Below are 17166 nucleotides of genomic sequence, written 5' to 3'. Positions count from 1 at the left end.
AATATTAACTGTTCCAAAGCATCTTTTTTAAAGTGTGGGGTGGGGGGTGGGAAGGAAGGGAAGGACAATTCATGCTGTAAATGTGATAAAGAATGCATTTATGATATTATAAATATTGGCTGTCTCATATCTCATGCTTAAAATGTTTTGACTACCATAAAAGTTTAAATTTTTTTTATGTGTCAGGAAATGCCATGAAGAATGATGAATGAAGTAACAAACTTGGAAAAATATTGGCCATGCCAACAAACCGTTAGAGAAAGGAAATAACGCCGTGGGGCAGCAGCTGGCATATTTTGAGATTTTAATGTACTCCTAAACTTGTGTGTTTGTTACTAAGTCCAAACTCATTCTGCTCGGCGCGAGACAGGCCGGTAAATCGGGAGACGAAGTGTTGGGCAAGGAACAGTGACTTTGTTCAGAAAGCCAGCTTACCAAGAAGATGGTGGACTAGTGTCCCAACGAACTATCTACCCAAGTTGAAATTCAGGCTCCCTTTATATTAAAAGGGGAATGAGGGTGGCTGGCTGTTGCAAACTTCTTGGTGCAGGACAGAGCCTGGAGGGGAGGCAGTAATGCTTTGCTCTCGCAGCTGTCCGCGTAGGTCTGGTCATAATAGTCCTGCAAATTTACAACACGACAAATGTTATCCTCTGCTCTGCAACTTTTTCTCTCTAGATGAATGGAAAAGTGTTATACTCTTAAAGGTCAGAGCCCTGAGAATATTTCAGGCTCTAGGCAACATTCTTTTATAAAAGCTGCAGAACAACCCCCAGGAAGCAGGGCACAGGGTTAGAGCCAAAGCAACAGATCTCAAATGGAGTCATATTTGTTCTTCCCTATTATGTGTTCTCTCACTAAGAGAATAAATGCAACCAAAGAAGAGATGCAAATGCATTTAAAACATATTTTTAAAAATGTAGACATCACTAGAGGTTTAAGAAATATTAATTTAAATAAACAAGACCAAATTTGCAAACATGAAGATAAAAGGTAATACCCAGTGTTGACCGGACTGGCAGGAAACAGTACTCGTGTACAATGCTAACTGGAGGTAAATCTGAATAACTTTATGGAGGGTTTTTGGCAACATGCATCTAGGCCTTAAAAATATTCCTATCTGTTGACTCTCAAATTCCACTTTTTGAAATAATGCTTTTTATCCAGTAAGCAATGCCTCCTCTTGGGATAACAGAGTGCACCCAAGTTTCACCAGAGATGTTCATTGTAGCGATGCTTCTACTCACAAATATGGAACCACGCCTGATATTTTGTTGATATAAATGTTTCGAAGAGTTTTCAGTCACACTTTCTCATTTAATCCTCGTAAAACCTCTTAGTGGTAAGTTTATTATGCCCATTTCAAAATTCCAGACATGACAAAAAGCTCTGGAAAGTTAAGGAACTTACTTAAAATCCAAGAGATAATTAAGCCGGAGCTGGGACTGAGCCCCGGTCTCCTGAGGTCTGGTTCACATGGCTTCTACCACGTTAGGACACTAGAGATGGATCTTAGAAGTTACCTGGTTCACACAAACCCCTAGACTGGATGAGTAACTAGACTGAGGAGAAGTAAGTCAGCCTGGTTAGCAAATGACTGAACACAGCTACCTTCTTCTGATACAATATTCTCAAGACTGCAGTAAGTGTTAGTCTATAACTCTAAGAATGAAGTAGAGAATGATTTCAAGAAGTTCCTGGGTCATAAGGAAAAGATCTGGGGGAGATCAGAGGGATTTGAGATACTCTAGAAGATTGTTTCAGCATATGTCTAGCTCCTTCAATGTTCCTCTCCCCAAACACAGTCTAAATTTCTCTTCTAAATGCCCACTGGGGCAGATGCATCCCCATTTTTGCCTGAGGAAATAATCTTTTGAACAGACCGAGGGGAAATAGTCATCAGGAAATGTGAGTCTTATGCCATTGAGTCTTAGCTCTGTTGTGTGCAATAATCTTCTGGCAGGCTTGTTAAAACTTCAGATTCCAGGGCTCCGTCTGTAATAGGTCTGACCCAGCAGCTTTGGAGTGAGCCCAGAGATGTTTTAAACATTTGGCCTGGACCAATCAGACGCAAAGAAGTCCTAAGAGCACAACTGGAGCAAGACTGCTCCACACTTCCTATTATTTCTTGACTTGGAATCGTAATCGTAGGCAATTTCCTTGAACTGATAGGTGTTTCAGGCCAACCATTCTCCCCGTGTCTTTGATGCATTTTAAAGCATTGTTCTTTCTTAGGCTTTTCCCAAAACCTACACTTGGCCCATTCACTGACGCTGCTCTCAAGTCCTTGTAACAGCTGACTTTGGCACTCCTCCCTTCATTTGGTGTTTGGAGAAGAAGTTAAATTACATTACATTCCCATATCAGCCGTTAGTTCAGGCTACCGGCAATTCATGTATTCAGTACATTGAATGGCAGCTCCCAGTGGTGCAGAAACTATATTACAGGGCTTGAAAAGACTTTCTTTGCAGGGGACTAAGATAGATGTGTCTCCTGGCCAGCACAGCACCACACCACACGCTCCTCTGGTTGTCATGGCCGGCTTTACAGGCGTGTGACCAGTGCAGTCCCACAGGTCGCCATGCTGGCCTTGCATTTGGTTTAGTGTTCTGCTGTCACCATCTTGAAACACATAATAACTTTGGAACAAGAGGCTCTGTGTCTTCACTTTCCATTGGACTTTGCAAATTACACACTGGTCTGGTTGGTTGTAGTCAAAAGGTCACATGTCAGATGTACAAGAAAAGAAATTTCATCTGGGGCTCTGATGGCTGGTGTGGTGGCACTGGGATGGCTGATCTGGGGTTGACATATTATTTTGTCTTCACTGCACAGTACCCTTCTCTCATTTCAGCAGTAATGAGTCCAAAGATAGTTCTTCCTTTTTGGACAACCAAAATCAGAGACAGGATAAGTACGTAAGAACAGGAAGAGCTCATGAATGGCTTGGGGGCAGCTCGGACATCTAGCTCTTTCCCTCCACGCCACCTCTATTTCTGCCATTTTAGCCCAGGAGGTCACAGAGTCATTGGTAATTCAATGCTTGAGCATAAGATACAGGTGTGGCTTTGTACCATACAAGCAAAGCTATATTCTTTGACTATAGGCTGCCACACAGAGCAACCCACCTGGTGCAGCAAAAGGCAGGAGCACCTCCAGAACCCAAAAGAAGGACAGGCAACCCAGCCCTGAGAGGTCCTGGAATCAACACGGGACCAGGAAGCCACTCTCTCAGCCCTGTCTGGGAGCCATCTTCCCTGATTTTTCCTCTGTGCACATCTGTGTTCTTCCTTCTATCTGAAGATTATTTCTTACTAACGGTAGACATGCGGCCACCCTAGGCACAGCTTTTCAAGGCCTCCCAGTTCAAATGCTCTGCAGATTACACAGAACCTCAAGGTACCAGTGATAAATTCCCAGGAGAGGAAATCAGATTGGTGCTTTGATCAGAAGCTGCTGTCTGATCCTGGCAATGGTGGCTAGTGTGAGTTACAAGATCAGTTACCCGCTCACAAGGGTTCACAGGAGCCAGCTATGGGAGAAGGAGGCAGATGAGATGTCCATGCAATGGTCACATGACACCTAAGGTCACGAAGGAAGAGTATGATCAATATGAAGTCCTGGATGGTGGGTGGGCTGCGGGGAAGGTGGGCTACAGATGGAGCTCACTGCCAGGTGCAATTTACAATTGAGGATCTAGTTTTTGGGCTGGGTGGTGAGTTCTTGTGTATTCATTTAGGATGTACATGCAAATAAAGAAACTAATTAACTAATTAAAGAAATTGATTATCATGGATCAATGATATTGATTGTGAGCCAAGGATTATGATTGATAAGAATTTATTCACCCAAGATTCATTAAAATAGAAACAACCAAACAATAAAACAAGGGGGCTGGATTTTGAGTTCCAGGAAAAAGAAGGAAGTCAAGTTTAGGAACACATGACTGCCAGCAGATTTTCTTTATATATATATCACTTACGCACACTTAGCTCATGTAGAACTCAAAATAATCCTGGAGTGTAGTATTACATATTAAACCTATTTTATAGATAAGAAAACTGACTAAGAGAGACTAACTTTCCCAAATCAGGACAAATCCACATTTCTCTATTGCCCAATCAATACTGGTAACCTCTGCTTCGAAGCGAAAAGCAGAAGTTTTTTCCCCCTCCTAAATAGACTTTACTTTTTAGAGAAGTTTTAGGTTCACAGCAATATTAAGCAGAAAGTACAGAAAATTCCCATCTCCTCCCTGCCCCCGTATACGTACAGCTGCCCCCATTGTCAGCATCCCCGACAGAGTGATACAGCTGTTACACCTCGTTAGCACCCAAAGTCCATAGCTGATGTTAAAGTTCATTCTTGGTATTGTACGTTCTCTGGGTTTTGACAAATGTGTAGGGACATGTATCCGCTACCATCATAGAGAACAGTTTCACTGCTGTAAAAATCCCCTGTTCATCCCTCTCTGCCTCTCGACCTCTGACCATCACCGATCTGTTCACTCTCTCCATAGGTTTGCTTTTCCCACAGTGTCATATAGTTGGAATCACAAATTATACGGTAGTCTTTTTGATTGGCTTCTTTCATATAGTAATATGCACTTCAGTCTCCTCCATGACATTCATGGCTTGATAGCTCTGAATAATATTCTTTTTAGCCCCCAAAAATATTCCATTGTCTGGATGTACCACCTACTAAAGGATAGCTGGGTTGTTTCCAAGTTTAAGCAATTATGAATAAGCTGCTGTAAATATCTATGTGCAGGTTTTTGAGTGAACACAGATTTATCTCCTCTGGGTAAACGCCAAGGAGTGTGATTCTGGATTGCACGGTAAGAGTTATGTCTAGTTTTGTAAGGAACCACCAAACCATCTTCCCAAAGGAGCTGCACCATTTTGCATTTCCATCAGCAGTGAATGAGAGCTCCTGTGCTCCACATCCTCACGGCATCTGGTGTTAGTCTTCTGTACTTCGGCCGTTCTAGTAGGTGTGTAGTACAGCGGTATCTAATAGTTGCTTTAATTTGCATTTCCCTGATGACATATGACGTGGAGCATCTTTTTATATGCTTGTTTGCTATTTGTGTGCCTTCTTTGGTGAGGTGTCTGTTTGCTCGGGTCTTTTACCCATTTTAATTAGGTTATTCATTTTCTTTTTTCTTTTTTTTAAATAGTACTAACTTTAATTTTTTTGAGCTATAATTGACATACCACATTAAATTAGTCCCAAGTGTACAACACAATAAGCCAGTATTTGTACATATTGTGGAATGATCACCACAGTAAGTCCAGCTGACGTCCATCCCCAGGCATAATTACAGATTTTCTTTCTTCTGATGGAGACTTTCAAGATCCACTCTGCTAGCAATTCTCAAACACGCCGCACAGTATCATCAGCTGTAGTCATCATGCAGTGAATCACATCCCCACGACTTAACTCTTTTATAACTGGAAGTGTGTACTCCCTGACCCCCCCTCACCCACCTCCGGCAACTGCATCTGGTCTCTGTATCTATGAGCTTTGTTTGTTGCTGTTTCTTTAGATTCCACATAAAAGTGAGATCACACAGTATTGACATTTGTCCTTCTCTGTCTGACTTATTTCCCTTAGCATAATGCCCTCAATGATGCCATCCATGTTGCTCCAAATGGCAAGATTCTTTTTATGGCTGAATAGTATTCCATTGTGTGCAGATAGGTAGACAGATGGCTAGATGTCACATTTTCTTCATCCGTTTATCTACTGATGGACACTTGTTTCCATATCTTGACTATTGACAATAATATTGCAGTGAACACGCAGGTGCACATATCTTTTTGAATTCGTTTTTGTTTTCTTTGGATAAATGCCCAGCAGTGGAATTACTATTTCATATGGTAGTTCTATTTTCAAGTTTTTGAGGAACTACCATTATCATATAACAAGTATATATATATGTATACTTGTGTTAAATTTAATTGATTTCTGCTCTAATCTTTTTATGTCTTTTTGTTGCTTTACTTTGGATTTAATTTGTCCTTTTTTTTTTTTTACTAATTTCCTAAGGTGGAAACTGAGATAATTGAAGGGAATTTTTTAAACATGCCTTGGCACCTGAAAAAGTTTGAATTGTGTATCTGCCAAAAGACGTGTTGAAGTCCTCACCCCCATACCTATGAATGTGTCTTTATTTGGAAACAGGATCTTTGCAGATGTGATCAAGTTAAGAAGAGGTGATTAGGATGGGCCCTAATCCTATCTGACTGTCGTCCCTATAAGAAGAGACAGACAGACATGCAGAGAGGGAGGATGAAAGGCATGCACACAGGGAGAAAGCTATCTGGCAACAGAGACAGAGATTTGAATTATGCAGCTGCAAACCAAGGAGTATCAAGTATTGCCTGCAACTTTTAAAAGCTACAGAGAGGCAAGGAAAGCTCCTCCCCAGATCCTTCAGCAACAACATGGCCCTGATGACACCTTGATTTCAGAGCTCTGGCCTCCAGACCTGTGAGACCATAAATATCTGTTATGTTAAGCCATCCAGTTTTGGACCCTTTATTCCAGCAGCCTTAGCACACTGACCCTGGGGAAGAGGAAACAAAAAGGAGACAGGAAGGCGTCCGGCACAGTAAGTGGAGATAGAAGACAAGGATAAAACGCAGTCTCTAGATGATAAAGAAATCCCCCACTGCCCCAGTACCCCTGAGACCTACTGTAAAAAAAAAAAAATAAATGAACAGCCAAGTGAGGGATACAGGAAAGGGTCCTGGATCACCCAGAGAAGAGCACCCCTGATGCAAGGACAAGTGTGGTGCCCCTGAGATTCCTGAAAAACAGCTAGACCCTGTATCTGTTGTCTTGGAAACCAAGTGGCCACCTGAGCCTGACGGGATGGTGGTGATTGGCGGTGCCTCCCCGGCTTCCCCCTCTTCCACAGACACACTTGAGCCATAGGAGTTTAAGACGGACTCAGTGCCCAATACATCGATGGGCAGGCCCTCGTCCAGCTGCTCTCGGCCACAGGCCTCCGACCAGACTCGCAGTCCCGTGTTACCCGTGCAGTCACACCCAGCAGCAAGTGAATTTTGTAAACTGATGACCCCTTGCAGTTTTTACATTATTAATATTTTTCCTCTAAGTTTAAATAATCGCAACCAATGAAATCTCCAGTGGATTTTCACTACTGACATTTAAAAATAAAATAGTAACACCATGCTTCTAAATCAGCCAATAGACTCTACGTGAATTAACATACATCACCCATTAAAACAAAACCATCAACAAAAAGTGCTTTTTAGCAGCTGAAAATTTTTGCATCCCTTCTTTTCTCTTTGAACTCGTATTTCCATTGCCATAAAACTTCATCTAATGTAAAACATTTTAGGCTTGAAAGTACCCTATTGATTATATGTCTCTGGATCAAAAAACAAACGTGCCCACGAACAGGAACTGAAGTATGTTTTTAATATCCTGTGTCCGTGTGCATCTAGATACTAAAAACTTCCTCTGGATCACATTATCATCACAATTATGGGTGGCAAAGAACTGATTAAAATACAGATAGATGCCACATTTTGATGGATAAATATTAAACCTCAAGGGGAAATGCTGTCAGAAATGTATCTCCTCATGAGATGCAAGAGCTATTCCCGTTTTCCGCTAAGCTCGTGTGTCTTGAGTGCGAGCTTCCTCCTGCTGGAATGAGCTGGGAGTCACTACGGAACAATTTCTGTTTCTCATTTTTAAAAACATCAGCACTGAGAATTTCGCTCTCGCATGCAGAAGCGATTTTTCAAACATTCTTTTTTATCAGTCAGTGTCACTCAATTCTTTGAATTGTCTGAGTTATGTGCCAAAACATCTAGTGCTTTTTCATCAAGAAAAAAACTAATTTTAATGATCAACCAACTGATGATTATTTTGGAAAGCAAACATTTGGTTACTACCACCTGGTGTGTGAAAGGATTTTTATCCAGTCGTTAGAGCCATTCATGTTTTCAAGACCCACACCTATATTGAAATGTCCTTTTGCCCCGTAGGTGGGAAAGAGGCAGCTCCTTTCTGAAGTACATGGAAGGGGGAGTGGGAGATGCCCCATCTAGGACGGTCCCTGTGGCTCCCAGAACTCATGCAGGATGCTCCTGGCTCCCTGGGAAGGGGCTCTCGTAAACTCTCAGGGAAGCGGAAGCCAGATGATGCCCTAGAGAGGGTTCCGTTTATCCTCCTGAGAGCCTTTGTTTACAAGCACTCACTTTGTGCTTGTTACCCCATTTTTCTAAACTAAGAAATGCACTGCTTCAGAATGAGTACCCAGGCCATAGAACTGTAAAGGAAAGCAAGGGTATGTTCAGCCTGGAAGCTGAGGAAGGAAGTTGCTGGCGAGACGCACCAGGCAGCCCTACGGCGCCGGTGGTGGGTGCACGGTGCTTATGACCGGACCCTGCCCCGGACGTCCCTCTGGGTGTCCCGCTGCAGGGGCGGCCCAGCCTCCTTGGTGAGGCTCCAGCTCACTGTGCTTTCACTGCAGCCCGGAAGCCCTGCAAGAGAAGAAGCCTCTCGTCGTGGGGACCTGCCCTCCCCCGACTCCCCCCTCGTCAGCCCGGGACATTTTCTCCCAGGTCTCCTCCAAAGGGCTCCGCCTTTCTTCCCCTTGAAGAAGTGAGGGCAACCAACTGTGCCATCCATTTGGAGAAGCCCAACGCAAGCTCCTCCCCTCCCCAGGCGCCTCGGGTTTTGGCATTAGAAGCCTGGACCGAGGGAGCCAGTGATGCAAGCATTCTCATTACTGAGAGTGCTGGCTCCCGACAGAGGAGAGCAATCTGGGGACCAGAGTGCCGGGGAGTGAGGGCGCCTCGGGCGCTGGTGCCGGCCTGCAGATGGCAGGTCCTGGCTCTGCGTCTCAGCTTGCTGCCCTCCCCCCGGCCTGTTCCCTTGTCTTCACAGAAGACACTGAGCTGCTGCACGGTGCCTGCCTCCAAACACTGATGGCCCCTGTCCTGTCTAATCCCCAGGTTTCCAAGCTGCTGTCGTGTGCTGCTGAAAGCCAGGGCAACGGCCCCGCTCCACGAGCCCATCACAAAGTGGCTCCAAGGAAACGTCTCCCGTGATGCCACTGCGCAGGACGCAGGGCTGGTGGTTCTGCCTGAGGACAGGCGGAGTGAGTCATTGTCACTGCACACCTGGTCCCAGCACGCGCACCTGAGGACAGACCACAGGAGGCATCACTCTGCCTTCCTGCCCTTTCTTTATCTAAGTGCCATCTCGTCAGCAGACAGATATCACCGCTCTGGTATGTGACCGCCAAAAGACAGATGCCGCAGAGATGCCCACACAGGCCCTGGGATCGGGAACACCCTGAGGGGGGACAGCAAGACAGACCGGGAGACAAGGGCTCGTTTCTTGAAAGGGAGTCAGGAGGCTCTGGCCGCCCCGCACGTGGTAATTCAGGAGGAGAGATGGCCAATCGCGGTCAATTGGCTGTTTTTGGAGACCCTCATGTGTGAGAAAATAGAACAGTGCCGTGGGGATAAAACATCGCAGCGGGACTCAGGAGCTGACCGGAGAGCCGGCTGCCGGTGACCAAAGATCACAGCAGAGGACCGCGCTAGCACGGAAGGCGGCCTGGGAGGGAGCAGACAGGCATCAAGCGCTGTCTCCCATCCCCCTTTGCGCCTTAATCCGGTACCATCTCCTCAAGGGGAAACAGGCCACTGGCCAAGCCCCGACGAACTGACCGCCCGCCTGTGCCTGCCCTGATGCGCACACAGGCAGAGGACCCGCGCTGCGCTCCCACCCCTTTGGCGTGTGGAACTGGGCGTTTCCCTGCTGGGAATGCAGCTCTCTTGATGGGTAAAATGGGCGTCTTCTAAAGGACCACCTAGACTTGAATTATTTGACAACCTTGCCTTTTTATTCCTGGAAACTTTATTCTGAAATTAGTGGTCTGGTTTTTTTACCTGTGAATTTTTCTCATTGATGATTTTCCCCTCTCAAATGGTTACATGTGTTTCAGCTGAGAGGCAGGTCTTATAAAGTTGTGGTTTCCAAAATGTGGGTGATAATCTTGCTTCTTCGACCAGAATCCCACACTGCACCCCACGGTGTGAGCAGTGCCCCTCAGAATGTGAACATGCTCGCCCGGGTCTCTGTGACCCAGTGTCCATCTTCCCCCTCTGAGTTACTCTCGGAGCTTAGAAGCTCTGGCTGATGGGGCGAGGAGATGCCACTGTGGTGAGACACACAGTTCACTCACAGTTTAAGAATTCAACAAGAATAAACTGAGTCCAGGGCATTGCAGACAGAGGGCGTCTCAGGGATTTGGGTGATTTGTGCAGCTGAGGCTGTCAGGAAGAACTACCCTTTCTGGCAAATTCTAATCTGCCTAAGACTCCATTTTCTTTCCACTGGCTGCAGAGGAACCACTGAAGCCAGGAAGCACTACCACTGGCCTGGAAAGAAACAGTGCTGCTCTTCATCGCTGTGTCCTTACGGAGAACCACGTGCCACTGTCTTCACAAGACAGATGTGGAGTAAAGCTGGCAGAGGGTCTGGGCCTCATTTTTCCATCTTGTAACACCTCCCAATTTCAGCAGCCCCCTCCGTGTTTATAGGTTCTCTTTGCCTGATATGTTTTTCTTAAATCTTTCTGAGCTCTCCTGATCTTTTTCATCTCCTGGCCTTGATGCCAATTTGACCTCTTCTGACTCCGAGACCAGCTGCCTGCAGCCCCAGGGAGCATGGCAATCAAGTGCTCCAGGAGGCAATTTTTACAGGCAGGAAAAGTGATTGCTCCCTTTTGCTGGGCGGAGGGGGGCGGAGCAGGAGGAATAACACAGCAACCGCGAACTCTGGGGTGCCATTCACCCGCGCTTTCCGGCCAAGGAAGGAATTGCTGAGGTTCGCAGCATCGCAGCAGGGAGACGCGTTGGTTCAGCCTCACTAGCACTCAGCTCTCAGGGTGGGTGTTGGGAGATGCATCAAGCTTACTCAGGGGCCCGAGTTCTAACCCCGGTTCTGTCCTCAGGACCAGCCACGTAATTCACAGAGCCCAGGGCAAAAAGAAAATGTGGGACCTCTTGTTAAAAAATTATTAAGAATTTCAAGATGGCAAGAGTAAATCGTTAAAACTAAGCCCAAGGCCCTTCTGAGAATGGGTCCCTGGGTGACTGCAGGGGTGGCCCGCCCGTGATGCAGGTCCTGTCGTATGACCTTGAGTCCACGGGATGTGTGGCCTGGAGCGAGTCCCCATACCTCAATTTCCTCACCTGGAAAATGAGGGCACAGGACAAAGAGAGTTTTCCAGAAAGTTCCACATCGTAAGGGGCGGTTCACAATGAGGCGAGGGGGAGGCAAAGAGGACTGGCACGTTCAGCCGACATCTTAGGCTGGGGAATGTCTAGAGGTGTTTTGGTGGCTGGGGAGCCCAGGAGTCCCACCCTGAGTTAGGGACACCGGAGCGCGGCCACGGAGGAACCAGTGGAGACCAAGCAAGAGCTCCGGCTCAGACGCAGCTGACCGCGGGGAGCAGGGCCCAGGCGTGCGGCCACAGCGGCTTCCCGAAGCTGATCCTCAGAAGGGACAGACAGGGCGCACCGACGCAGGCGGCCCGGGCGGCCCGCGCCCCCTTAGGGGGGTGGCCTGGGAGACGCCAGCTCCGTGCTTCGTAGAGTGCTGACCCCGGGAGGGCCCCCCATGCACCTCCCGCAGCGAGTCTCCATTCAACGGCCTTGCAGCTTCTGGGACAGATGGACGGGGTGTTGATAAGCAGACCCTGAGGCTACAGACACTTCAGAAAGGGGTCCTAGTATAATTAAAGGTACAGAGAGGATTAATGAAGCCCACAAAATCCTACCAAGGCGTCCGGCCCACCAGGCTGGCAGGTCGGCACACCACCTCCCACCCCTTTCTGAAAGGAGGGCCTGACCATGTTCCCGGGGGCACGTGCACCTGCCACGGCCGTCCTGCGCCACGGTGAGTCTAAGCCCGTCGTCCTGGCCTCCTGGGTGCCGACTTCTGAGCCTGCCACAAACCCGCAGGGTAAGACAGAGCAGCAAAGCGAGAAGCACAAGCACAAAGCCAAACAAAGACCTTGTCCAAACTTTAAAATTGAAAAAAAGATTAGCGACCATCAGTGAATGAATACACTGAGATGCAGGAAACATCTCAGCCTGGAGCAACGTGCAGTTTCTTGCGTGGAGAGACTGCTTCCTGGAAACGTGACTAATGGGTGATTTCGGAGTATCCCTGCCTTCCCGGCCTCGTGGCCGAGGGGAAAGCCAGGGTCAAGATAATGGTCATCCGCACTCTTCCGAGGGCTCCACTCTACCCACTGTTCTGGGAACTTCATTCTCCGCTCCTAGACGTCTCTCTTCCCAGCTCTTTCAAAAGGCCCCAAGGGCTGTCTTGGCTGTGGTCAACAGGACTGGGGGCCCCCTCGCTCCCGGATCCCAAGCTGGGAGCTGTCACCAGGGCCATGGAGCCTGGGAGCTGCTGCAGGTGGTCTCCAAGGGGACTGCTCCCTGCCTTGCCTTGGCGGTCCCAGCGCCAAGTGCCTGGGGATGCTGAGGACCCAGCCTCTCGGGGGCCGCGCCCTCCGTCACGGACACCAGACGAGCTGCAGGCAGGGCTCTGGGCCTCTAGGCCATTTGGTAACTCCTCAGTGCAGGCGGGGCCCCGCGTGGAGCCCTGAGAACATGAAATTACTAAGTGCAGCCCCCCCACCTTCAAAGTGTCCTCCTCAGCTCTGGCGGTCGGAGGCTCCCAGAAAAGAGCCTGAGGCATGAACAACGGAGATGAGTCTTCCAGGTGAGAGGCGGGTGGGAAGCGGAGTGCTCCCGCCAGGGAGGACCCGCCATCGTGCTGGGCTCCTTAGGCCTCCGCACTCGGCTTCCCCGCCCCACTCCAGAGACATAGGTGCAACCGCTGTTTCCTAGCTTAATTGCTAAGTTCACACAACACAGCCACTTTCGTAATTCATGGCTTTCCTACGTGCTGCATTTATTTAGTCACTTTCTAAATATCCCATATTTTGAAAGAAGCTACATTTTTGTTCTGAGTGTATATGTTTTAATCACTGTCCCTTAATCAGCCATGTTATCTTATTATCCAAATTTTCTGTGCTTCTTAAAATTTTCTATCCATCCCTTGACTTGCAAAGGAAACCTTATCTTGGTTTGTTAAAAATCTCCTAGGTGCAAATTTTTTTTATAGTGAATTTCTTCTTAGCTTTTTAACAATCTCTTCTTTAAATACATCAGCGCTATTTTACTTGGCACATTAAGATTCATGATCAGCAGTTTCATCATAATAATGCCTTCACCAACCTGAAATCATTTTTCCTGTTTAAGAATTTCCCTTGTGTCTCATTTTGTCTGATACAATTTTTGAAAATCCTGCTTTATTGTATTTGTGTGTGCCTAATATATCTTTGTCCTCCTTAAAAAATCTGCTGTGTTGTTTTGTTTCAGGTGAGTTTCAGAACAACCGTATACACTTAAATTTTCTTTCTGACCCAGTCTTAGAGCCTCTGAAAAGGAGACTTTAACTGTTTTGTTAATTGTCTCAGAAAGTATGTTTGCTCTTTTGCCGTCTTGTTTTTATGCTTTTTGTTTTTTCATGCACCCTTGATTATCCCCCTTCTTTTCTGTCTTTTGCTCTGTGGTGCATCTTTTTTTTTTATTACTATAATTTGGAAGATATATAAATCCTATTCCACCACCCTCTCCCCATCAGGCTTTTTTAAAATTGAGGTCTAATCAACACAGAGCACTGTGTAGGTTTGAGGTGATACATTTATACACTGGGATGTGATGATTACAATGGTGTCAGCTAACACCTTTACCATGCTTCTATTTTTAATTTTACTGAGGTTACTTCCAGGTTGTAAGATACTTCACTGTGTGTCCACACCATGCTGTCTCTTTACTGACTTCATATCTGTGAGTGTGACATCCCTTCCCTGCATTTAGAACCAGGCTGTGGAAGCACACATGATGTAAGCACACTTGGATGTAGAAAGCTCCAGCACCCGCCCCATCCTGCCCTCCCTGTCCACTCTGGTGCCGACAGAATCCCCTTTCCAGAGCCTCAGTGGGAGGGAGGGCCACTACCTACAACTTGGTGTCAGTAGGTGTCCAGCTAGACCTTTCTTGCCGGGAAGAGGAGGAGTATTTCTGGTTGACCAGGAGTTGCAGGTTGCCTCGCTGGTGGCTGCACTCCTTACAGAACGCAAATTAGCAGGACTGTCGGCGTTTGGGGGAGGGAAGTGACCATCTTCACCTCGGGGTGCAATTCCCATCCTGCCTGGAACTCACTGCCCCGCGCTGGCCAGCATATCTGGGAAGGGCCTGGCTCCCTCTGGTCTGACTCAGAGCTCTGTTTCAGAAGCCACATTGTGCATCAGCTAATGAGAGTTCCTCAGTCTGTCCTCATCTGCACCACCATTGGCAGAAATCCCTCCTCCACTGGGGCCAAGCTTTCATTGATATTCTTAGCTTCTGGTGCTGTAGCAATTTTGTAATTTTGTGTGTGCTTTCAGGGGTCTTTCAGGGGAGGATGGGAGCGGATGAATCAGGCAATCAGGCACCTGCTTTAGCTCCCGTATTCATCTAGGAGTCTGCGGGTTTGGCTCCAAGGGACAGAAGTGAGCCATGATGCTTTCAGTGTTTGTAGCATAAAGCGCATGACTCTCATTTCAGCAGATACCGCAGCCCAGCCTTTCTCAAACTATGTGTTGAGAAGGAAGAGAGAACAAAGATACCACATTTAGAAAGAAAAAAAAGCAGAGAGGGGAGAGGGATTCCAAGGTCAGCCTTACTGGAGGATCCATACATCCTATGTCCCTTGGATGTTCAAGTGCATTAGAGGCCAGGGGTCTCCTACAGCAAGTAAATTGACTTGACTTTGTTTAGACCCACACATCTCAACACTCAGCTTTGAAAATTTGGGGGAGGGCACCTGGGCAAGCCTAGCAGAACTGGTGTTTCTCCAGAGTACGTTAGGGGTTTATGGCCAGAGTGTGGGCAGGAGCGTCGGGGAGAAGAGGTAGCCCTGCCCCTCCAGCCACTGCCCAATGTCACCAAAGCCCTGATGTGAGAGTTCAGCTAAGGACGCACGGCTTGTCAGTTCTTCTAGACTGTTCACATTAGAGCTTCAGAAAGTTCAGAAAACAATATACGTAGGGCGTATTTTCTTAACCTTCCACAAGATCAGGGTCACTGATTTATAATTAACAATCTGTTTTCAGACAGCAACTGAAAAATGCTGCCTTGTCATGCTTCTCAATGTAAAAGAACGATCTATAGAGATACATGGCATCGTTAGTGTAGTTTCCTTACAGATTCATGTGTATCATTTCCTTTGCTGCTGTTAAGTGTCCTCTGTGTTTTTCTCTGCCCTTGGTTACCAGGAAACTCGGAAACAAACACCATGTCCTTTCTCCGAGTTACTTTCTCCAAGGTGTCTGGAGACCTCTGATGTCTCTGTTCACATGGTGTAACCTCTGATTTCTTTCTCCAGCTCTGTCAGCTCTTTCCAACTGACACAGAACACTGTGTAAGCTGGAGCTGTGAGGCGTCATCATTCGATACACGGACACACTGTGAAATGACTACTACAGTAAGGTTAGCGCATCTGTCGCGCTCACGTAATAACCGTTTTTGTGTTTCCGTGTGATGGGAACTTTTAAGATCTATGCTCTTAGCAATGTTCAACTGTACAATCCAGTATCGCTAACTGTAGTCACCGTGCTGTACCGTAGATCCCAGAACCCACCCGTCTCATCACTGCAAATTTGTACCCTTGGACCATCTTCGCTCATAAGTGCCCTCCCCGCCCCCACCCTGGCAGCCACCACCCTGCTCTAGGTGCCTCTGAATTTTTAAATCTTCAATTCACCTGTCTTACTTTATGATTATTTCTTATGCCATCAAGAATCCCTTGATTTGTTTTTCAAATTTAAGAAGAAAAAATGGTTTCTGTTTAGGGTAGGAAGGTAATTAGGCTTCTTTATGTATTTTTTTAATTAATTAATTTTATTTTTTGGTGGAGGTACTGGGGATTGAACTCAGGACCTTGTGCATGAGAAGCATGTGCTCCACCACTGAGCTAAACCCTCCTCCCAAGAATCCCTTTAGAACTAAGTAGTATTTAGATTCTCTATCTTCATGTACCGATCAGGCAATTAAGGAGCCTTAAGTGAAAAGCAACTTGATTTGTAAAAAGGAAGTAAAGAAAAATCGAACATTTCCCAGTGTAGACGCTAGAAACGAGAGCCCAGCATTGGAACACATGAGTTCACAGCACACACAGTAACGTTAACAAAGAAGAAGAACCCGGCAGATCTATTTTTCAGAATCAAGAAAATTTTTGACTATTCTGATTTAATACTTTAAGCCTCAACATTATTCTGAAACGGAGTTATTTTCATTTCCCTAACTGTTAACCAGCTGGAGTTTTTCCTTTTTGTTCTTTTTCATTATGGAAGTTTTAAACATACCCCAGAGTTGAAAATGATAATAAACCTACATGTGCCCATTTACCAGCTTCAAGTTCAACAAGCATCATTTTTCTAACCTTGTCTCATGTTGCGTTAACTGACATTAAGAAAAAAATTTAAAGCAGTCTCTAAGTCATGTTTTTACATACATACATCTCTAACAGATAACCTGATTTTAGTAAACTCACTATGCCATTATCACACCCTTAAAAATTAACAATAATTTTTATTATCATTGTACTCTCGTTCCATAATCAAGTGTCTTCAGTTTTCTCAAAAATCTCTTTTTATACCTGGTTTGTTCAAATCAGATCCCCCCAAAGACCCACACACTACATTTGGTTGCTGGAGATATTCTTAAGTAACATGACTTTCTACCATTTGGAATGAGCAGTGGGTAAGGATGTAAAAACATTTTCTTTGATTACGGAACTCACTGAGAATTCTACAGAATACATCATAAAACGGTTTCTCTTTTATCCTAAATTAGACAAGTGTAGGGGAGGAAAAATTTTCCTTGATCTTCTTAGGGACCCTGGTTGGATCTGAAAATTAAACTGACAAAGACAGATTAATAAAATAAAAGCAAACAATTTATTTGATGTAAGTTTTATATGACATGGGAGATTTCGTAAAGAAATGAAGACCCAAAGAAATCATTTAACCTGAGTGTCTCTATTCCT

Source organism: Camelus dromedarius, chromosome 4, assembly GCF_036321535.1.
Source record: "Camelus dromedarius isolate mCamDro1 chromosome 4, mCamDro1.pat, whole genome shotgun sequence".
Classification (NCBI taxonomy): domain Eukaryota; kingdom Metazoa; phylum Chordata; class Mammalia; order Artiodactyla; family Camelidae; genus Camelus; species Camelus dromedarius.
Note: the sequence above shows the minus strand (reverse complement) of the source record.